A 24,896-nucleotide genomic window follows, 5' to 3' on the forward strand; every position below is an offset into this window, starting at 1 on the left:
GTAATTTATGATTAATGATTATGCAAAATAGATCTCCGATATGAATTAGGATGTTCGGCGGTAATACTAAAAATGGATTATACTGGAAACTGAAGTGCGCAGCTTTTTCATAATTTAAACAAGATTTAAATTCATAAAGTGCAGAAAACATAAACAATGACCTAAGTATGTTTTCATCTGTGAATAATTTCCATGTTCTGTCAGGACCTAAAATAATGAATCAAATAAATATTTGATACATTTAATTGGGAATCTATAGTATAAATAGAATAATAGTGAATCCCAAATCTTACGCCGACATTCTTTATTTGAAAAATTGACATAATTGATAAATTAAAGCTTATCATACATATTAACCAGAATGTTCCTTTGCACGAAAACATTTACTCGACTTTAGACCACAAAAGCATTCGAAAATGCTCATCAGTTATGGATATTGGTTCGAGACATTCAATCCAATCCCCAAAATATGTTAACAATACGAATATATGAATAACTTTAGTAAAACAGAACACAGTCAGTATTTTTAATACATCCTTAATGTACTTACCAATGACAACATGGTTCATCATTCTACTTTATTGCAGGTCAGAGTTTTTCATGGCCTTGGTTTTTTTTTTTGTCTTAATTGAATAAAATTGATGAAACTATTCCATGAATAATTGAATGCAAACAAGTACATCGTGGTCGCATAATCAAATCGATAGACTTAACACCCATGAACAAAACATTCGAGATGCGTTACTTTATATCACTGTATACTGGTTAATTTCAAATTATGATATTGTTTACGTACGTTCTTGCGTATCTGTTTGCTGTTTGTGTGTGTGTGCCCGTATGTGCGTTCGTGTGTATCTGTTTGTGTGTATGTGTGTGTGTGTGCGCGCGCGTGTGTGTGTGTGTGTGTGTGTGTATGTGTGTGTGTGTGTGTGTGTGTGTGTGTGTGTGTGTGTGTGTGTGTGTGTATGTGTGTGTGTGTGTGTGTGTGTGTGTGTGTGTGTGTGTGTGTGTGTGTGTGTGTGTGTGTGTGTGTGTGTGTGTGTGTGTGTGTGTGTGTGTGTGTGTGTGTGTGTGTGGTGTGTGTGTGTGTGTGTGTGTGTGTGTGTGTGTGTGTGTGTGTGTGTGTGTGTGTGTGTGTGTGTGTGTGTGTGTGTGTGTGTGTGTGTGTGTGTGTGTGTGTGTGTGTGTTTATGGGTGGATGAGTAGGTGCGTGCGTGCGTGTGTGTGTTTATTCCTTAACAATCATAGTATATTGAATTCGATTTGGAGACACAACAATCAATTTTAAATCTAATTTCATAATTCTATAAAACTGGCTTTACAGCGAGACAAAAACAAACATTTCGTACATCTCACGAATCTACGCTAAAATACTTCGAATATTATGCGATTTTATTTTCAATTACACATGTACATTATTTGTATATATATATTAATATATATATATGTTTATATATATGTGTATTCTAAACGTTGGAACGTGTTGAAACAATGATTCGTAGTTATTTGTAAAAAGTCTATACCTTTTATTCAATTAATAATATTTTGTTTGTTATTGCAGACGCAAGCAAACCAAAATTAAAGGCTTGAACATTTGGATACGGCCAATTTTCAAGATGTTTTTACTAGCACTGAATATCGAAACTGGATGAAATGTCATTTTGCACAAAGCCTTGCAAAGGATGTTCTAACTGATGTCGTTGAGGCAGAGATTGAATCGTTTCGTATTCAGATACTACAACATGCTCAAGTCACTACGATTCAGCCACAAGGCACAGTATGTAACAAATGCATGACTCCTAATGTTATCAAATGCCCTACAAAGGCAGTGTGCAAAACAAAGCACAAAGGCTGTAAATTTCATAACGGTGTCGCTCTCAGTAACAGAAGATGTCCAACGAACGGCATGTGTGATAGTTTATGCAAATCGGTCATCGACAATCATCGTTTTAAAGGACCTTCCTGGAAAAATACCGACGCAACCCAATGGTGCACAATCGCGTGGTCGGACGCTAAATGTTACATGCCCCCAGATGGTTATGAGAATGTGAACACGGCTCATGATACCGATTTTAACGGCATCGTGAATATCATAATAAACTGTATCAAATTTCAGAAGTACTTTAAATACGACCTAAGCAAATCTGCCAATATCTGTACAAAGGTAAAAACTGTTTTATAATATATTGTACTGGATGGCGATGCTTATTATTCTTTTTCCGTGCTTACATGACACATGACTTGTAAATGTTATTGTGCAACGACATTGTCCATGTTCAAATAATGTCTCTTTCTGGTATTTGTAACATTAAGAACGATGTTAAGGATTTCATTAAAAAAAAAAACAATGGTTATTCTTACGTATTTATTTCACAACATTATATTTGCTGAAACTGAATCAAAAGAAAGTTAATCGATTGACCTTTTTAGGTTAGAGACAAGTGCAAAACGCGCTGAGACAATCCCCTACTATGACGATGGCTGATGACGAGATGGGCCATTTTATAGACACCCTTGTGGGCATCCTAAATGATTCAGTAATCGTGAACAATCATTCTTAATTTACTGAGACAATCCAGAAACTACGTAAGGTAAAGACGAAATCATAAATGGAACGTGTACACATTTGGCATTTACAAATAATTTAAAGATTCCATTTGTATACACACATTTTTTGCAATAATGATTTAGCGGCGAGTAATACCGATGTGTTAGGAAATTTGAGAATTAAGGTGTTTATCGTTGAAAACACCCAGATCTGTATGAGCACGGCGTATGTTATCCGCGCATAAACTAGAAACTCCAAAGAACAAAGCATAACTCAATCTTCAATCTTTTGTTTAATCAGTTTAATCAGCAACGATACAAGGAATACAACGTTATTCTATTCCATAAAGTACAATATGATAACGTTGCATTACTTGTATCGTCACTAAAAGACTGCGTGTGAGTTAAAAACAACACTACATTAAAGGCAAAAAAGTTATTCGCGAAAAACCATTTAAATATTGTATTATTAAGTACATTGATCTGACAAGCGCTAATATAATTCAAGCTTACCACTCCACGCAGTTTTCCCGTCTCTCAAGTTTTCAAAACACACTAAAGTTATTAACCAGAAACCTAGATAGAAAATTTCGTTTGACAAATGGGTGATAATAAATATTCGGTCAGTTGTTTGTCTTTGCAAACCATTTAGTTGTATTTTGTCTTTGCTAACCACTTAGTTGTGTTTTGTCTTTGCAAAACACAAGTGTCATTTGGAAAAAAACATATATTTTAGTCTAGACTACAAGGGAACAGTGAAGCTACGTTTTATCACGAGGCGGCTTAAATAAAATCATCTCATAATTTAACATGTATATTCATAAAAATATTCATTTTTCTTGAATGACTAAACAAATTGTTTTTTGTTTGGGAATATGTTTTTATTTTTAAGTAAATGTTATACAATTTAATTTTATTTCCACTGGGCAATACGATTTATTCAACATTTTATTTATATGTTTATAGTTCAGTTGAAAACAGATTGATTAGGGGTTTCTGCAACTGACATGAACAGAACGTTAGAAGATGCGCTATTAAACCTTACCACTATGGTCAAGAGCTTCAGCGATATAAAGCTTGAGGACCGCGACTCTTTAAAATTACAACATATGCTCAGTGTGGCAGACACGCTGCAACATCTCACTGGTGATGTTCGAACCCGCATAGAGCATACTCTTTCTGGGGAAAAGAATGAAGCGGCGTCGTCGAACAAAACGATTGGCGCTGTTGCGGCTAGTGTCGCTGGTATAGCAGAGGTTGCAGGCATAACAGCGGCATCAATTAGTGTCGGCGGAGCTGGACATGCGTCAGTAGGAGCCGGTATGTGCCTATCACGCTAGCATTGCTTTATGTTTGGCGCCGTATTCGTGTATCCGTTCAGACCAAAGGGATTACAACAGAGCCTACAATTCCAGAATTAAATGATCTACGTCAAATTAAAGATTTGCAATTAGGGACTATGACATTACATGAAAAAGTGAAACAACTGTTTAACCAGAGTCATGTTAAGCCCTCCGAAAATAATTCAATTGAAGCTGATACGATACAAGTGCATATGAAGGAAAATAAAGTTCATTACATAAAAGTTCATTACATAAAAAATTAACTCGTTTGAATACACATCAGTTGAATATATGTTTATGATCGAAGCTTATGAAAGAAAAGGTTGTATATTTTGATCGTACTATTGGTAGAACACGAATTGTAATTTTAATTCCATCCAGAGGCATCGCACGCTATTATTTGTACATAACCAACATGTTTGATGAGCACGTATGCCTCAGCAAATCAGAAAAGTGCTGCTGCTAGACACAACTGTTAACTTTTGTAAACCAAGAAATAGCATATAGCAAATAATTTCAAAGTTAATTCTGATGATATTGGTGGAGTGTTCATTGTCATTTGTAACAGATGTATAGTAGACATAGTTCAGGTGTTGTAACAGGCCGTTGTGCTGTTGACGAACCAATGAAATTTAGCCGTCAATTATTTCAATTATTTTCGTTCCAGTTCAAAGTCATATTCGTAAATATGGTTTAGAGGTGAATGGCAATAAACTATACATGTGCAAATATCAAAGATTTGCAAGGGTTCGCTGTTTTAATGTGTAAAAATTAAGCAATTCATTGACGTATAGACGGATAAAAATTGGGACTCGACAGAACAATGTCCCGTTTTATAATGAGACACACTGAAAGCTTTGTTATACTTGTAAGATGTCTATAATAATTGAAATTAACACACTGCTAGGTGAAATTCCAACTTGCCTATGAATCTTGGTGTGTAAACGTAACCGTTCGCGCTGAGATGACTGCCTGAACACTTAGTTTAAATATAAATGAAAGGCTTATACTAAGTGACAAACATACACAGTTGCATTTATAAAACACCCATGTGTTTATTATTTTAAAATTTACTGTTCGATCTATTAGCGTCAATTTAAACACTCATATTATGTTCTTATTTAATGCTTATGCGCTCAAAATTATGCAACATATATAACGTGGTATGCGTTTAAAGTTGCTTGAAGTTCCTATTGAGAACACCTATTGTTACGTAACACATCTGAACGCTCGGTGTTGATATAATTTAACACAAAGATCGCATTGAAAATGCACAATATCCTTGTCTATTAACGAACGCTTCGTTTTAACATATGTTTCATCTGAACGCTGGATGGTATGATGTCATAGGTGGCAGATACGTCCTCATGTCGCAAAACGTGTGTGTATACAGATTTGTTTTACCGCAGCTGTTTTGTCGTTTCCTTTAACCTTGTTATTTGTGATTCATACTTCACAAGATCCTGAAAGTAATATCACGGTAAAGGTATGTGAGAAAGACGGTATAGTATCAAGTGAGAAATAGTTGTTATTTGGAACTTCTCAGTCTTGGTTTTTCCGATATTTGAGCACGCGCGGTAGGTACAAACAAAAGCTGACTAGCATATTTTAAAAGAGAGTGAATTAATGATTTCTCCTATCGCTGAATTGTAAACACCACTTTTCTGCTCAAACTATTCAGTTTCCACATTCTAAGTTCATTGGCAAGTGATAGTTTAAGACTATTTTCATTTTTAAGAAAAGTAAATAAGCATTATCGCTGTGTGTCACTATGTATACAAGAACGTTTTTTCTTATTGACATAATATTTTCATTATAATAACACAGTGCAACTATAAGTGTTATTCTGTTAGTTAGAAATAAAAAATTATTTCAAGTGCAACGTTCATGTTCAATAAAGAACATATGTTAGTGTGATTGTTCATAATATGTAGCCCAGAACCGATGGATGTATTGTGTGAATTACACAATCGCACGCGTAGCGCTACCTATTCTGAGCTGATACCTTTTCTGATTGTTCAGCTATGACGTGCGCACGTCATAAATATCGCATCGCGTACTCTAGTAATAGCTATCGCGTGCGCACGTCATAGTTCTTTTATTTTGGAAAGGGTTTGCCCATAAGAACTTATTTTAGATTGACAGCATTGAGATTCCATAATACCTAACACTTAATAACTCATATACATATTTTTCATAGATGTTCCTAGGTTGTTTATAGGGATTAAATACCATGGAATGTCGGATAAATTTCGAATAGTTCCACATAGCGGATACAAATCCCAAGAATGAGGCCAAGGAATATAGTGGGAACACTTCTATGACTGAAAAGTAGGCCCTTGTAACTTAATGTGAGTGGTTATACTTTTGAGCCGAGTTCTATGAAAAGGGGGTTTAATGCATGTGCGTTGAGTGTCGTCCCAGATTAGCATTTGCAGTCCGCACAAGCTGATCAGGCACGATACTTTCCGCTTTTATGATATTTTCGGTTTGAAAAAGTATCTGCCAGTTTAGGCGGAAAGTGTCGTCCCTGATTAACCTGTTCTGACTGCAAAAGCTAACACGGGACGACACTTTACGCACATGCATTGAACCCCCTTTTCACAAAGCACGGCCCTTTTTGATTGATTTAAAATATGATGTACGTACATAGGACGTGTTGATGTGACTGAAAAACACCCAAACTATTTGTATTTCTGTTTACTGAATATGTGTATTATCAACACTTTTATCTTTATAAATTGATTGTCACTAGAGTTACGATAGTACTTGTATTGGTATAGATAAAAGAATGAACCAAGGGGCGAAGATAATACATCGTTATACATCGTTATTGTTATCAGAAAATATTTATCGCATGAACCGCATAATACCTCAGGCATTATGTTTAAATATGGAGATAATGAGACGTAATTTAGACTTTAATCGTGAGTTAGAACATGTGCGATTAACTTGAAGCAGTAAGTCCGATTTTAAATATAACCTCATAAAAAAACACACATTTTTAGAAAAACATATCTATCGTTTTCTATGTTTATATTTGTTGTTATACTTGGTTTATGTTCAATATCTTGAAAAAATATTGGCGGACGGTACATACAACCATATTTATTTTGAGGTAAATAGGAAAAAGAGTTCATTTGTGTAAAAATTAGCTTCCGCTAAATATATGAAGACCTTTCATAGTTTACATTCTAATCATTGTCTAGACCTCATTTAAGGAAAAATAATATGACAAGGTAAATGTAAGAAATTTTACTTAATACATTTCATCCGGCCTTTATGGTAATAACTATTAATTCCTAAGCTTTCATGTCCCACATAGAAATTGATCTTTATAATTACTCATTTTGATCAATATTTCAGTATGTGAAAGGCAAATGCCACAACGTTCTCTGTGTTTCTGCCAATATTTCAGTATGTGAAAGGCAAATGCCACAACGTTCTCTGTGTTTCTGCTTAGCTAAGTATAATATTTCAGTATGTGAAAGGCAAATGCCACAACGTTCTCTGTGTTTCTGCTCAATATTTCAGTATGTGAAAGGCAAATGCCACAACGTTCTCTGTGTTTCTGCTTATTGAAAGGCAAATGCCACAACGTTATCTGTGTTTCTGCAATATTTCAGTATGTGAAAGGCACATGCCACAACGTTCTCTGTGTTTCTGCAATATTTCAGTATGTGAAAGGCAAATGCCACAACGTTCTCAGTGTTTCTGCTATCAATATTTCAGTATGTGGAAGGCAAATGCCACAACATGTTTCTGCTATCAATATTTCAGTATGTGAAAGGCAAATGCCACAACGTTCTCTGTGTTTCTGCTTAGCTAAGTATGTTCAGAAAGCTTCAGATTTTAATTTTTAATTGGTTTTGTATTAAAACCTGTTTAGATTTTTAATATAGTATGTCAAATGGAATATCTTAAGACACCTACACATGTTGATTCTGAGATTACTAGGTCAAATGTTTAAGCCACGAATTTTTGTTATATAATACTGGTTTTAAACAAAGAAAAGAAATAATTTGGTTTTATTAAAAGAGCGAGTGCGTCCCTACAAGGTATAGACAGCGTCCCAACTGGGTTTAGAAAACGACCCGACATTTTTCGGATATCATTAGGACTTAATCTAAGGATATAAGAAGAGAATTATATTGGATTTTGTGTCCACAATGACGTATGGGTTTGTGCTGGGTCGCTATTATGCTTATTCGGGCGATTTTTTATTTGCAAGAGGAATGTTCAAGTAAAAAATGAAAAGTTTTTAATTTGAAAAAATCTTAAGAATTGTCATTTTAGTTTCTTTTCGTGAAACTTTGCTCATTTTCCTGTTTTGCTTACTGTTATTTTAATATTACATGTGTTTTGGTTTTGTAATAATCATCTAGACATTAAAATCATAAGCATATTAAGGTTTGAACGAACGAAATCCACCGAGCAATGGAAGTGGAGTTTTGAACGGACTTTTTTTTGTTTCTAAGACTCACCGGATAAACTTTCTCCAGCTCTGCACCAACCATGCATTCGATTTATCATGCTTCACGTTAACTTATGTCGTTAACACATTTTATCAAAGACACATGATTAATTGACATAAAATAATTATTTTGGTCGGGCCTCCTTAATTTAGACAGCATTCCTGACGACCGAATAACTACCGAGTGTGTCACGTAAAAAATGGCTTCATATTTAACTTTTCTTTTTTTTACTTTCCTATTGAAAATATGAGACGAAATAAAAAACGAATCGAGAATGTGATACTTTTCTTGGCAGAAATGGAAAAAAAGCAACAGCAAAAAGAAACATAATTGTATTTACCTCAATGACAAGTGTAATCCAATGCTTATAACAATAACATTTTAACGATATACACTTCCATTTTCTGTTCTTCCATCCCTTTATCGTTATGTTTGTTAAACCACTTAATTTTTGATAGCGTTTGTATCGAATGCTTAACGCTCTCAGACTCTGAATCTGAGTCTGACCCAAAACACCATTTACGAAATCGTAATCATGTAGGAGCGAGTTATTTTATTTCAATCTAAGTTAACAATTATGCAGGACAAACAAACAATCCGAAATACGTAATGGATTTGTTCGATGCTTTAAAAAATTATTACTGTTAAAAACCTCCACTTCAAAAATTGAAAATTGTCCCTAAAATCCCTAAGGTCTTGCTTATACTACTTATAACTAGTATGTTTCGTCACAGAAATGACGTCACATTAAGTATGTCATAAATTGCGAAATCGAGTAAATGAAAATACAAAAATACGGAAAGCTGGTTCGGTAATATATTTTTAAGAAGAAACAATATATAATCATATAATAAAACGATAACATTCATGATGCGTCTCAATAAATTTCAAAGGTCAAATATTAGAATATGTTAATCGGCTCGTAGGAATACGTACTTACGGTAGATCGCGGTCACGCGAAGTACTGCCGGATATCATTTAGTTTATTCGACCCTGCTTTATAAGGTCAATGTTTGCAACAGAGACATGATAAGTAAGATTTAACATACATTGTACAAAATCAGAATTTAATATTAAATATACCAAATATACCGATAACTCCACTGAACAAATAATTTTCTCTATGCAGTTTTTGACAATCCTACGTTTTAGCAATGAACATGTTTCAAGTGGAAGGACAGAATGAATGTGTCTCGACTGAAGCACGACTATTTGGGCTCGATTGGTAATCGTCAGTTCGGGTAATACTTACATGTACCTCGGGTACTCTTAGGTGTACTTAAATGTACCTTGGGTACGGAAATTATACTAAAACGTACCCAGGAATTATTACGCTAAATTGGGCGCTGTAGGCGATTTTTTTTTTTCAAATATATTATGTTCATGTGTATATCAATATTGTGTAAAATGGCCTCAATATTATCGAAACTCATTCTTAAAAAGTATGATACGGGTGGAAAGTTTTGTTAAAACAAATTTATTTTGTATCCCGTAGCGCGTTTTACGACATCGGATTTTAGGCGGAAATTAAACTCGGGTACAGTCTATATTAGCCGGGTACGTTTAAGTATATTTTCTGTACCCGTGGTATATTTTAGTATACTTAAGAGTACCCGGAGTTCATTTAAGTATTGCCCGAGCCGACAATGGTCAATCGAGCATTTTTAGGACACACTTTTGGATATCTCTTTTGGCGAACATTCTTTTGCAATATGTCATTTGCATACAAATAATAAAATGATCGTTAAGGTCTGCTCGATATATCCATCTGTATATAAATATACACCATGCAAGATTTAACAACAATTTGTTGTAATGCATGTATGCAAAACCCGACTTTCATTCGAGTAACTTATATGTGCATTTCTTTAAATAATGCATGTGAACATTAACACACGGTGAGGATGTAATTGAAATTAAGAATACCAATAACACATATACTGACTTGCACAATATTATGTTAATAAGTTATCACTATATTGTGTGGAAGCGGTTTTGTTTGATCAACCTTTTCCTGGTTGACCTCAATTTGAAAATGGTCGTCCCTGTCCTCACAAGAAACCAGAATGCCAACTGCGTTAAAAGTTGAACATAACGGTCGCTTGAGATCTTTTGGAAACGTGTATGTAGTATAAAATTTTAAATGTTACAAGTTCTTATGCCTCTGATGTTCAACATAACAAAAGCAAAAATCACAGACTTTTTATTTTCTCATCAGTTACCAGCCTCACAAAAATGTCGATTATCGTAGGTATTAACCTTCTATATGTATATATCGCCCGGAATAAAAGTTTGTATTACAAGCTTGGACCTAAAATATATGTGGTTTATTTTCCTCCTAAGTAACCTGCATTTTTAACATTTTAATCATATTTGAAAGCTTTGTCTAATGATCGTGATGAATGGAAACGATCTACCGACAGACCGACCGGCAATGCGACCCACCGACAAACCGGTCGACCAACGGACCAATGAAAAACAATTAACCCCGAACTTCTTATTTTCTCATTGTAGTGGGAACTTCAACGTTTGTATGATGGTAATTGGTAACGCACTGAACGCATATTATTGAAATCTTATCGAGTTTTTCGAGCGGTAAGATAAAAGTATTGAGGGCAGATACGGCAGTATTTATTCGTAATCTTTGCAACATTTGCGCTTATTCTCACTCTTTTTTTATCTTTATAATATTCGAAATGTTAACTCACTAAAGACATAACACTTAACCCATTTATGCCTAGTGGACTCTCCCATTCTTCTAAATTGGATCAATTTATTACCAAAAATAGGGATGTATAGTATATTTATTTCTATATTTAGAATATTTCTTACGGAAATTCTTTTAAGCAAACAGCGCAGACCCTGATGAGACGCCGCATCATGCGGCAAAGATAAACATTTATTTAATATGTGAAGTTAACTTGGTATATATAACTGCCATACATTAATGCCATTCCAATACTTTAGTATATAGGCGTAGCTTATAAGCTATTATCAATAACATATCACAACGTTGTGCCTAACGTATTGAACATAGCTCTCTGAAGAATGTTAAAACCGCACGATTGTCATTTTTGTTTACACGGTCGAGAAGTCGCACCACGAAGAACACCTGGCTGTAAGCCTTAAACATGCTTTTATGTTTTATGTTATGAGTCCATAAAATTTTCCACCGAGAACAATGAAACAGATTCAATTTAAAACAATACATCTTTGTTCGCCATTCAAATTTGTTATGCCCCCGGATCGAAAGATATTGTTCGATAGGGCGTATATTGTTTTTGGCCTGTCTGTCATTGTATGTGTGTGTGTGTGTGTCCCAAAACTTTAACCAAAACTTTAACCTTGGTCATAACTTTTGCAATATTCAAGATAGCAACTTGATATTTGGCATGTATGTGTATCTCATGGAGCTGCACATTTTGAGTGGTGAAAGGTCAAGGTCACCCTTCAAGGTCAAAGGTAAAAAAAAACAAATTAAAAAACTTTAACCAAAACCCTAACCTTCTTCATAACTTTTGCAATATTGAAGATAGCAACTTGATATTTGGCATGCATGTGTATCTCATGGAGCTGCACATTTTGAGTTGTGAAAGGTCAGGGTCATCCGTCAAGGTCAAAGGTCAAATTTATGGCTTCAAAGCGGCGCAATAGGGGGCATTGTGTTTCTGACAAACACATCTCTTGTTTTTTGTAATATGCATTCTGTAAAATCTGTTTCTCATAGGTTCTTTACTGCTGAATGCGTAATGAATCGTGCACATTCGAGATAAAACATTTGTTAAAATTCAACAATGGTGGATAAACGTTTTAAAATTGACTGGGCCACAATTGGTGTTGTTTGAACATACATAGAGTAGTCCGGAATTCCTTACACTGAACAGTGCTCCATCATTTACGCTGATGGCGTTATGTAAAAGTCATTTAAGGTGAAAAGCTGGGTAAAACAGCTATGCCGAAAAAGCGCATTAGTGCTCTATACCCATGTTTAGGCAGGTCAGAGCTGTTTACACCGTGTGAACTGCTAGGGTAAACGGTAATGCATAAACAACAAAGTTCGGGTCAACGGGACTGTCCTTATGACTTAATTCGTGAGAAAAAAGTATTGCTCGGAGATTTATTTTTTTATTTATTTTCATCAATTAGATTTATTGTATATTTTGAATGTGTATATGGTGTCAAAAATCAAAAGTTTTGTGGAGGGAAGTTCATACGTAAAACATGTAAGCACTACATTAAAGAGCTTTGGTATTGAATTGGTTTTCATGTAAAAATTTCCGGTATTTTCTTGCTTGCGTAAGCGATATCGTTTCAGACATGATATTATCAACAACACCGTATCAAACAGAGAACACAATTTCACCAAAACGGCAATTTCTTGCACGACGGTTACATTACATTCACCTCTGTGTTGGGCTCAGAACGGACTATTTTAATGAGAGCGTCGAATTCATGGGATGACCATTCCAAGCGTTCATAATGATGGTTATAGTATACTAAACAATCTTTTGCACGACGGTTTCATTACATTTACATTAAAAGAAAACCATATCATACCATTATATCTATATCAGTCTTTATGCATTATGATAATATGGATAGGGTAGTTTGATGTTAACAAACCTATATTTTTGTGTCACATATTATTTAAGATCTACAATTACTGTGCATAAATCTACATATATTTGAAAATAAATCTTAAAAGGGCAATATATACAATATAAAAAAGTAGTATAAGAGACAAAACCTAATTATCTGTTGGTACAAAGCTTTCAAAATCACTAACCATATAAATTCTTATTGTTTTAATGAATCTATCACTGGTTGATTCAATCAGTCAGCCTTTTTTTTGCAGAAAGTGTTTATTAGTTTTTCCAAAGGAGGGGACCTGGATCAGGGGCGGCTCCAGGATTTCTGTTTAGGCTGGGGGGCGGGATATTGAAAGATTTGCTGGGGGTCCAGGGCAAAGCCCTGCTAAGGGTTCCAGGGTGCGAAGCCCCCCGGAATTCGCCCCCGGAAGCTCCATGATTGAGTGATTTTGAAGGCTTTGACAATCACTTCTCGAGCATGTCACGCCTTATGTACTTTCATCAAAGTACCTTTTTATAATGCCAAAAAAGTGCAAAGTTTATATGTAATACGGATAAACCGGGCGACAGAGAGTCTAAAGTTAAAACATGTAGCGATTGTCTGTGATTAGTGGTAAATGTTGTGTACGATAAAGAAGAAAAATGAGTTTAAATAAGTGATTAAGATCTAGTTAAGTATGAAACATCAAATAAATTCACTTTACTATGGCGATTTTATGGGGGGGGCGTATCCCGCGTCCGCCCCCCCTTGGATCCGCCTATGTCGATAACACCTGTTCACCAAACATGAATACCGGTACAAGTTTTTTCTGGAATTACGAAGGTATAGTCGTTATATGGGTCACTTTTATTTTTCATTCACTTCAAATCACAATTTTCCGCTTGATCAAAAAAAGTTTGGGCACACCTTAGATGATAAACATAGAATCAAATTGTATGGCCTTGTTTCAAAATGAGGCAATATTCAAGTGATATACTGTCAACTTGCCATTTAACAACTCTAATGACAAGGGTTGGTATTATATTTTTGTCTACAAAATATATCAATAATGAAAGACATGTCACCATCATTAATGTATAGCCTAAAATGTGTATAAAATGTGTATAAATATAAAAATTATGTCTGTTTTCAGAAAATACACTGCATGGATATTTATGGAAAAAACATTTCCAAATAAATAGAAAGGCATTTGTTAACCAGCAGACAGTAACATAATCATTGGAAAAGTGTCAAAATCAGACATGAGAAATTCAGTCCCCCTTGTACAATGCTGAAGAGTTCAAATGTGAACAAGAGAACCGTCTAGCGGGTGCAGACTGCTAATCTATTTTTCTTTTTAAAGGTGAAGGGACCTATCTCAATACTACAATCTTAAGAGTGGGGGGTGAGGGTGGAGAGGGGTGTATAGTGTGGATGTATGGTCATTTATAACATTATCTTTCAAAAAAGAAAAAAAAATCTATTTTTTGGGGGGAATTCTTGGGTGGGATGGGTGGACAGTCATTAAAAAATAAACTAATAAAAATAAATATTTGTGTTTTTTTAACCATGATTAAAAAAAAAAAATTTTAGGGGGGGGGGGGGGGGTTCTGAGGTTGGGCCTGGGGATGGTTTGGTATGTCAGGTAAGTGTTGTTTTGTCAAAGTATGAGTCAAATCTGATCATAAATAAAGAAGTTATGGCAAATTTAGCAAAATTTAATACTTATATCTTGAGAGTCAATGGCATTCAAACGTCAAGGTAAAATTCAACTTGCCAGGTACAGTACCCTTATGAAAGTTATAAAGTATTTGAGGTTTGAAAGCAATAGCCTTAATACTTCAGAAGTAAAGTGGATCTAAACACAAAATTTAACAAAATATTCAAAATCAAAAAAGGGCCATAATTCCATCAAAATAACTACCAGAGTTATGCAACTTGTCCTGTACAGTCCCCTTACGATAGTTAGTAAGTGTTGCAAGTATGAATGCAATAGCTTTGAAACTTTAGCAATAAAGTCGACCTAAAAACAAAATTTAACCACATGTTCAAATTTTTTAGTATAAAAGGGGCCATAATTCTGTAAAAATGCCAGGCAGAGTTACATAACTTTGCCTGCACAGTCCTCTTATGATAGTTAGTAAATGTTGCAAGTATGAAAGCAATAGCTTTTATACTTTAGGAATAAAGTGGACAAAAACACAAAACTTAACCAAATTCTCATTTTTCTAAGTATCACAAGATATGTGTTTGTCAGAAACACTATGTCCCCTTTTGCGCCGCTTTGAAGCTATATATTTGACCTATGACCTTGACTTTTCACCACTCAGAATGTGCAGCTCAATGAGATACACATGAATGCCAAATATCAAGTTGCTATCTTGAATATTGCAAAAGTTATTGCAAATATTAAATTTTTTTTTTTTTTTTTTTTTTTTTTTATTTTTTTTTTCGTCATTGCAGTATTTTATTGTATTAAAATATATACCAAAACGAATGCAAGCTTTTGTCCCATATTTTTTGTACTTTTTTTTTTTTTTTATTCAATATCATACATACGATGTAAACATGTTTATGATCATACAACATAGTGATTGTACAAAAGCAATAAAGTTCAGACATGTTGTACAAGATATGCTAATATATATATATATTTTTTTTTTTTAGAGAGAAAAGAAAAGAACAACAGAGGAATAGTTATGAAAAATGATGAGTTGTATAAAGTCGGAAGAAAGCATACTGGACTTGTGGGTTTTGTTGTATATTCACAATGATCTTGTCAGATTGAAAAATAAAAATAGAAAAATAGACAAAACTATTTTTGAGAGATAAACTAACATGAGAGTGAAATGTATATAAGTGGACAAAACATTATGAGAATTTAATCCAATCCCATTTTTGTTCAAAGATTTGTAATGTGTCATTACTGAGGGCTATTTCTTTCTCAATCTGGATTTTTAGTTTAAGACTATGGACAAAACAATTAAAATTTGGTACTTGTTTTTTGTACTTCATGTTTAAGATAAAATATTTCATCAATATAACCATAAAATTCACAATATTATTATAGTCTATTGATTTCAATGAGTTAATTCCGAAACTTACATTTAAGAAAGATAGTTTAACGTTTAGTTGATGTTGTTCAAGAAAAGTTATTAATTGATTCCAAATCGGCTGGATGTGTTTGCACTCCCAAAAAAGATGTTCTATAGTTTCAATGTTTTCACTGCAGAAGTCACACAGATTTGAGTTAGATAATTTGCATTTAAAGAGATATTTATTTGTAGCTATAATTCTATGGATGTATTTATATTGAAAATTTCTCAGTGTGCTTTCAATAGTTGCTTTATATGGCATGGTAAATATGTGTTTCCAATTAAGTTCATTTTCTCCAAAAAGGGCTTGCCATTTATTTTGGATTTTGGAGTTTTCTGTAGGGTTTTTAATTTGTAGTGTGTAAAATATTTTATTTGTTTTGTTTTTTCTTCCAAGTATGTTTTCTACAAATGTTGTTTGAGTACATGGTGTATTATTTGTATTGATTTCAGATTTAATATGTATGGGTATGCTTTTGATTAGTGTGTAGTAATTCAGAAAATTATTTGAAGGTATTCCGTATATGTAGCATATATTATCAAAGGAGTAGAAATCCTTAATTCTGTAGTCATATAATTGGTCGACATATTTAATGTTTCGTTCAAACCAGTCTTTATAGAAAAACGTCTTATTGTTTGAAGTTATGTCTTTATTGTTCCATAAAATTGTTTTACTGCTGGTTTGGGTTTCTAAGTTATGAGTGACATCACTCCACGCTGATAGAACATCAGACAGAAATATGTTTTCGTTTGCAATTTCATGTAAGATAGTATTGCTGATGTTACATTCAAAGAGTAAGGAGTCACCGTATTTTTTTAGGATTTTCTGGTAGAATAATTTCCATTTACTCGTATTGGTATTGTCTAGGTATCGTTTAACCCAGCTGCATTTGATTGCATTCAAGAATGAGTCAATGTCCGTTAATTGGATACCTCCATTTTCTACAGATTGAATTAACTGAGTTCTTTTTATTTTATCAGGCTTACCGTCCCATATGAAATTAAATATTGCTGATTTAATATCGTTAATTACATCATTTGGTGGGTTTGGGAGAACTGTTAATACATATATTAATTTAGGAAGTGCAAACGTTTTCAATACTGTGTTTTTTCCGATTAGTGTAAGTTTACGATGATGCCATGATTTTAAGCAGTTTTTAAAATTCTGTAATTTAGGTAGTATGTTTTTAAGAACTGAATCCTTTTCATTATTTGTGAATGTAATTCCTAACGTTGTGGTTTCATCGGATGTCCAATTAAATTTTATTTCTTTTTTATATTGAACATTACTTTGTTTTAATTTACCTACTCGTAGCACAGTACATTTACTTTTGTTTAGTTTAAGACCCGATGTCATTCCGTAAAGGGTTAGCGACTCTATTAGGTTATGGAAAGAATCGTAATTGTCATTTAAAAAATAAGTTGCATCGTCAGCAAATAGGGATTGTTTGATTTCTTCGTCAGGTTCTAGTGATATGCCTTTTATGTGTTTATTTGATTGAATGTGATGTGATAGATACTCGATGCAAATAATAAATAGGGATGATGAGAGTGGACATCCTTGTCGAACCCCTCGTTCGATGTTAAAGCTGTTTGAAAAGAAGCCATTGTTAATGATTATACTGTTTATATCGGTATAAAATAGTTTGACCCATTGAATGAGACTTTCACCAAAGTTCATATTTTCTAAGCAGGAGAACATAAATGAATGATCAAGAGAATCGAATGCCTTTTCAAAGTCTGCAAAGAATATTAGACCAGGATTATTTGATTTGTTGAAATAGTTTATGCATTCTTGGATAAGACGAACGTTTTCACCAATGTAACGTCCTTTTATGAAACCAGATTGAGATTTTGAAATGATTGATGGTAATATTTTTTTAATTCTGTTTGCAATACTTTTAGTTGCAATTTTATAATCATTGTTTAGTAAACTAATTGGGCGCCAGTTTGATAAGGATTCTAAGTTTTTTCCAGGTTTTGGAATTAGTGATATAATACCTTGTTTTTGTAGCGTCGTTAAGTTTTCGTTGTTAAATGAATAGTTAAGTGAATTAATTAGATGTGTTTTTATATCATTCCAGAATATTTTATAAAATTCGATTGTGATGCCATCAGATCCTGGGCTTTTGTTATTTTGCATTTCTTTTAGGGCTAATCCACATTCATATTCATTAAGCAATCCGTCGCACAGTTCTTTTTCCTCCTGGTTTAAAGCGCGATGTGTGTTTTTAAAAAGGGTGTTAGTTTCAACATTTTTTCGTTTATAGAGGGTTTCGAAAAATAAACGTTGTTCTTCTAGTATTTGAGTTCTGTTTGTTATATCTTTGCCATTGACTACTAATTTGTGTACAGTTTTTTGTTCACTTCTACGTTTTTCAATGTTTGCGAAATATTTTGTATTTTTTTCATTGTGTTCAACATGCTGTGCACGCGCTCTTAGCATTATTCCATTGAGATGTGTATGGTAGATTCTATCTAATATTTGTTTTTTTAATGTTATTTCATTTTCAATGTCGGTGGTATCATTTGTATTTGTTTGATGCAATTGTTTTTCAAGTGTTTCAATGGTTTTGATGGTTTCAGTTTCAAGTGTGTGTGTTTCTTTTTGTTTAAATGATGTGTATCTAATTGTTGTGTTACGTATATTTCCTTTAATTACTTCCCATAAGGTGTTTGGGTTTGCATCTTTATTATTTTGAACTGTATTTAATATTTCCTGTTTTATTTGTGTTTGATATTGTGTATCTAATAAGATGCTGTTGTTAATTTTAAAGTATCCTGGGCCTCTTTCAGGTTGTATATTGTGCAGTTTAAGTTCAACTAGAGAGTGGTCAGTCATAAATCCTGGTTTTATGTTACATGTGTCAATAATGTTGCAGAGTGATTCAGATATTAAAAAATAGTCTAATCTACAAAATATTGTTGGTTTTGTGTTGGAGTGCCAAGTGAATTTGCTTTCGTTTGGGTATACTGAACGCCAGATATCTAACATATTGTAGTTTTGAATTATGTTATTTAAAATGTTTCTATTTTTAGGATGAGTATAAAGGTTCCCCTTCTTTTTATCTAATAATGGGTTAAGAACAGTATTGAAATCACCACCGACTATAATATTTTTATCTTGGTTATTAATTATAAAGGATTGTAAGGTTTCGTAAAATGTGGAATCGTCAATGTTAGGGCCGTAAACGTTGATTAATGTTAGTTGTGTTTCATGTATTTTGATATCTATACTTGCTTGTCTGCCAATTATTATTTCGTTAAAGTTATCGACTGTGATCCCTATATTATTTTTTATCAGAAAGGCAATGCCTTGTTTATTAGAATGCTGTCCACTGAGATAGATGTCTCCGTCCCATTCATCTTTTAAGGTTTGTGCAAAAGTATGTGTCAAATGACTTTCTTGTAATAGGCATATACTATATTTTTTTTCGTTTAACCATTTGAAGATTTTTACGCGTTTATCTTTATTGTTTAGCCCTTTTACATTCAAAGTGCATAATTTAATCATTTAAAGAGGTGGAGGGTGATGTAAACGATAATGTGTGTGTGTTTGTCCAGTTAGTTTCTATTATAAAACATGTCCAGTTGTTTTCTATTATACGACATAAGATTTCTACATATACAAACAAAAATAGAAAACAAAAATGAGGGATACAAAAAGATGAATATTCCATAGAAATGAAACAGTAAAAAGAAATAATCACGAAAGTGAGAAGAAAAAAACAATAAATAACTAGTCCCCAATAGAGACACAAAAATATCATATTAATCCTCCGAGATTATAAAGAATAAAGATACATTCGGAGCAAACCATAAACTTCAATGCATCAATAAAACAACTATTTACATGTACTATAAGGTATATGTACATTGAGGCAGGAAAGGTCACTAAAAACAATAATACAGGCACATGCATATTGGATAAAATTCTCAATACAAAAGCAAATATCGTTGAAAAAGTGAATGAAAATTAAATCTCAAACAAAACACAATAAAACTTGTTTTGTATGGCCCAAAACCTTTGACCCGGCACCCGTAAACCAGATTAACATTTTCAATTTTACGCATAAGTTTTTCCTTTTATGCATATCAGTAATATTCGTGCACGTTTTGCACGAGTTTAATGTGGCAAGAACAGTATACTTAGTGAGAAAACCCCCCACAAAAGATTAGAAAAAACTTCAAGTTCACAAATAAATTGATTCTTTGTTACGGTACTTTATATATTCATAGAGTTAGGGCAGTATGGCAGTATATGTACTATAAACTATATGTTAAGAGGCACAGAGGAAAAACAAACTCGCCAAAAACAATACAAAAATACATACACATGCCTATTGAACTATAGTACTCATTATAAAAACAAACATCATTGTAATATATTTGACATTTTGATATTTCGAACGATAGAGCAAACTAATACACTATGAAAACAAGCCCTGAACTGTTAGCAGAACATAATGACAATTGTTTGTGGAGCTCGACAATATTAATCCGGCATCCTTGATCTCCATTAGCATTTCGCTTTTTTACGCGATAGTTGTTCCCTATATTTGCATTCAGTTTAATCGGCACGTTTTGCACGAGTTGTATGTGGTAATAACAGTTTACTAAGCGAGAAGTAGGGAGACATACTTAACCAATAATACAAAAGTATTTTCGTACTATAAACAATGTGTAAATTGACAAAGAAACATTCTTCAAAAACAATAAAAAAAATCAAATATGTGATCATGCATGTAGAAAAACAACAATATGCAGTATTATAACAAACATCGTTTTAATTCATTTAACAATGTGCTATTTTTAATGTTTATAGCAGTATAGACGCAAGAAAACTGGAGACAAACAAAAAGCACTGAAAAAAAGGATTTGTGTGGCTCGACAAATATTAAAGTTGGGGCAAACAAACAAACACACAAACCAACAGACAGGGCAAAAGCAATATGTCCCCCACTATAGTGCTGTGGGACATAAAAAGGGCACATAATTCTTTCAAAATGCCAGCCAGAGTTATCTAACTTTGCCTGCCCAGTCCCCTCAAGATAGTCAGTAAGTGTGCCATGTTTCAATGCAAAAGCTTTGATACTTTATGAGAAAGGTGGACCTAAACACAAAACTTAACCTTAACACAAAACTTAACCGGAGGCCGACGCTCAGGTGATGATAATAGCTCTTTTAAAAAAAAAAAAAAAGATGAGCTAAAAAGGGCATAATTTATAATGGAGAGACATTCTTCAGAAAAAGTTAAGAAGCTGCATTCCTTAACTGATCTGCTTTCCAAAACCCAGATATAAAATATAAATGGCTTTTCAACAACATGGGGATCCTGTTCCAAGCCAGATACTGCATGAGTTCAATGAGAAGATATCCATAAGTCAGTTGTAAACCCATAATTGATATTGCCTCTTTTTATGTGGTTCATGTGCAAACATTCACAATTCTTATTCCTTGCCCACAATTTCAAATCTTATAGTCACAAATGTGGTTATGGATAAAAAGGAATTGTAAGCAATGTCATCAATGGTTTAATGGTTGTATTAGTCAAAGTATGAAATATGTAAAGTTTTATACATTAGATGTATTAAAATACCTGTACATTACTATAATCAGTTATATGAAGTTATTTAATTTGTTATAAATTGTGAAATTGTTTTATACGTGTTATTATTGAGTCTATTTTGTTATCTCCTTTTTTGCATTATGCTGTTAGTATTGCATTTAGCATATTGAAACCATAAATGTTATTCTTTTGCATTTGAATTTTGCGTGATAGTTTAAGTGACTAAAACGAATTAAAATAATGTCCATTCATAAGGATTATGTCTTTTAATTTATGCAAAAACAAAGATGATTTTCAATACATTTGCATGTTGATTGTAAGGATAAAGTGAATCAAATACATTAAAAGCAAATACAATCATTTGTCCCAAATGCATCTACTCTGAAGCCCTTCTGGGATTTGAACCCAGACGTATTCCCTCTGGCAAGGAAAGTATTCTATCTTGAAATACAAAGGCATGTTAGAGGAAAATTAGCATTTTTAAGACTATAAACCTTTAAAAATATTTTATCAGTGGTATTATGTAAAACTTTCCTTAAGATAATTTTTCATTGAATCTTTCTTACATAACACACATCTGTGAATCTGCAATACATTACAGCTTAACTTCAGTTTTTTTTTTATTGTTCATGTATTTTCAAGTATTGTGTTTATCCTTATTGAATGGTATCTCCTAAACACAGGTGTTTACAGTAGTACTGTTATTAAAATCTAACCAGATAGTATGGTTTTGCTTTTTTCTGTTATTATCCCAGAAATATGCCATCATTTTAAGGGACTTGTTCTCCTGTTTTTGTTTTTTAATAATGTCATTTTGTTTGACAAACACAATTGAAATATCTAAATACTGAAACACCAATATAATTACAGGAATCTAATAAAAAAAAAGAAATAGTTTTTTTCTCCCAGTCTGCGAACAGTTATGATTAAAAATATAAATTTGCTAGTATCAAACCATTCAGTACAAGTACAACATAATTAAATAGCTGATGTGTGGAATTTCCTGATTATACATGTAGATCAGTTGACTATAAATGAAGGGGTCAAAGGTTGATCGTTCGCCACAATTACAGGTGGTGGTAATGTTTGAACTCATCTTTGTAATTTCAGTAATGCTCATCTAAAACTGGAGTGTTTAGAAACGACATTAACTACTAATGCTCATTTGGTATTTGTCGGCTAAGGTACAACATTTTAGTACCCCGTGTACACTTAAGAATACTACAAAGTTACTGGGGTATGGAACATATACTAAACAGTATCCCCGAGTGGCAAGTGGCCTTTAACGGTATTTAACTAAGCCGGGTAAATTGTAGTATACTTCAGAGTACCCCGGGTACTTTCAAGTGAAGTACATGTACATGTAGCACCTGAACCGAAAACGAATGGAGCCTGATCATATTGTAATAAGGGGATATTTAATCATCTAAAATATGCCGTTCTTCACAGGCGGTCTTTACTGTTTTATATTTAAATCACTAGACGGAGAGCACTTTTTGCTTTTTGTCCATTTGGTTCACATTTATTTTTGTAAGAGGTAAAAATCAGGTGTGTATGGATGTCATCTTTAAGTTTAAAGGTTGGAACAAATTATGCATGGGTAATACAGTAATAATTATAAAGTCTACATGCTGAAATATATTGATTTTTAACGCAAACCAACTGGTCCGTATTAATAATGTTCAAGAGCATTCTATTACTTATCATAAGGTTGGAATTTAGACCATACTAAAAATTAACTATCAGACTGGATCACAAATTCACATTCTAAACATGAATTAAAAAATGTAAAATGTTAAACAATTATTTTCCCGTATACTGTACAACTAGGTCCCCTTATTTGTTCGATGAAAACAACAGAACTGACCGTCTCCTCTCTGTAAATACACGTTTGCCATCGAAGCAATGCCTAACGTCACTCAATTTCTTCATTTGTTTACATTTGTGAAGTGCGCGTAATGATCCCATCTGCGTAAATGGACAAAAAAAGTTCCAAGGAGATGCATTAATACTACCAAGTTTTTGCCCGATGAATCGTAAATTTATAAGTCATATTACTTAATTTAATGCATGCGATCTTAAACATCCAATCACATTGAATGCGTTTGTTCGGTTTTACCCTAATTTTAGGCAAAATGGCATGGTAAACATTTCGCAGAGGTGAATGTGAGAGCAGGGAACGACAACTCTGCTTGGAGATTGCCAAAACTGGTGTGAAACAATACCTAAACGTCGGATCACTTCTGCGCTCGTCGATTACACAGTTAAGTCAATAATTTGAGGTAAGTCTTCCGATCGTTTAAATTTATCAAGAGTTACATCTACATCTACAGCTAAGATCTTTAAGACTTACAACATACATAATTTGACTATTACGTCGATATTTAGATTAATAAACAACTTTAAAAAAAGTCACGTTATGGGGAATAACTGTTTATCAGCAGCGATATATGTAGTAGAGGCGTATAAAGTTTCTAAATTAAAATTATATCACACTTTCTGAAATTCGATGAAATAAAACAAAGTAAACGTATCTAACGGAAGGCTCTTCAGGGGGTAAATATCTGTCACTTGAAAGCCAAGTGTGTGATGAAACTATTGATAATGAGTTAAGTAAGAGCTGTGTACTGACATGAATAACAATAAAATGCAAACACGAAAATTCATGCACACGCCTTACAATCGAATCTTATCTAAAAATGAGACAAACAGAGAAACATGTTTATACAGCCATCCTAATTACATAGAAGATTGTTCATCTCAAGTGAACTTACGAATGCACGACGAATACTTTAGACAGTACTCACAGCGCATTTGTTTTGTTTATTCGGATTATTAATTAACAGACACGTTTGCTCATTCACTATATCGATACATGACGGATTTTTATTTACTGTTTTACTGAGATATTAACACAAATAGAGATTTATGTAGTTATTTGTTGTATGCAGAATATACAAATCAAAAGTTCATATTATATGACACAGAAGTCATTAATCTTGCCTTTGAAAAACTCATTAACATCGTTACATTACTAATTGTTCAGTCAGAAGTAGAGTAGATTAATAAATGCTGTGCTTATCTTTTGTAACGAGAAATATTAACGAACGGTGACAGCGTCTGACATGTTGCTTTAGTGATTCACATGTTACTATCTTATCAACTATGACGGATAACCAGGCAGTTGAGTGATTAAAGCGGGTATATACGATTTTTTATATGTGTTTAATTGGTTTAATTGTAATATATTGATAAAATATGTTACAATAACACAAAATAGGAAAGAAAAATTATACAT

At 33.3% G+C, this 24,896-nt stretch overlaps 2 protein-coding genes across 15 annotated transcripts in view; both read left to right on the top strand.

The window, feature by feature from the left end:
- The window catches only part of LOC127841894 (uncharacterized), a 126,851-nt gene that overhangs the window by 95,926 nt on the left and 6,029 nt on the right, over positions 1–24,896 (top strand). For 2 of the 3 annotated variants that reach the window (XR_008031396.1, XM_052371025.1), the window contains exon 1: positions 23,735–23,880. The exons of the other annotated variant lie outside the window; for it this stretch is intronic. The gene's annotated coding sequence lies outside the window, so the exon portion shown is untranslated. Of the gene's footprint in view, positions 1–23,734; positions 23,881–24,896 lie in introns of those variants that run through there. 3 annotated transcript variants of the gene reach the window in all.
- Positions 1–24,896, top strand: part of LOC127841885 (uncharacterized) — a 287,569-nt gene that overhangs the window by 44,552 nt on the left and 218,121 nt on the right. Inside the window, exon 1 of one of the 12 annotated variants that reach the window (XM_052371015.1) lies at positions 6,751–6,850. The exons of the other annotated variants lie outside the window; for them this stretch is intronic. The gene's annotated coding sequence lies outside the window, so the exon portion shown is untranslated. Of the gene's footprint in view, positions 1–6,750; positions 6,851–24,896 lie in introns of those variants that run through there. 12 annotated transcript variants of the gene reach the window in all.

The sequence above is a fragment of the Dreissena polymorpha genome, chromosome 8 (assembly GCF_020536995.1).
Source record: "Dreissena polymorpha isolate Duluth1 chromosome 8, UMN_Dpol_1.0, whole genome shotgun sequence".
Taxonomy (NCBI): Eukaryota; Metazoa; Mollusca; class Bivalvia; order Myida; family Dreissenidae; genus Dreissena; species Dreissena polymorpha.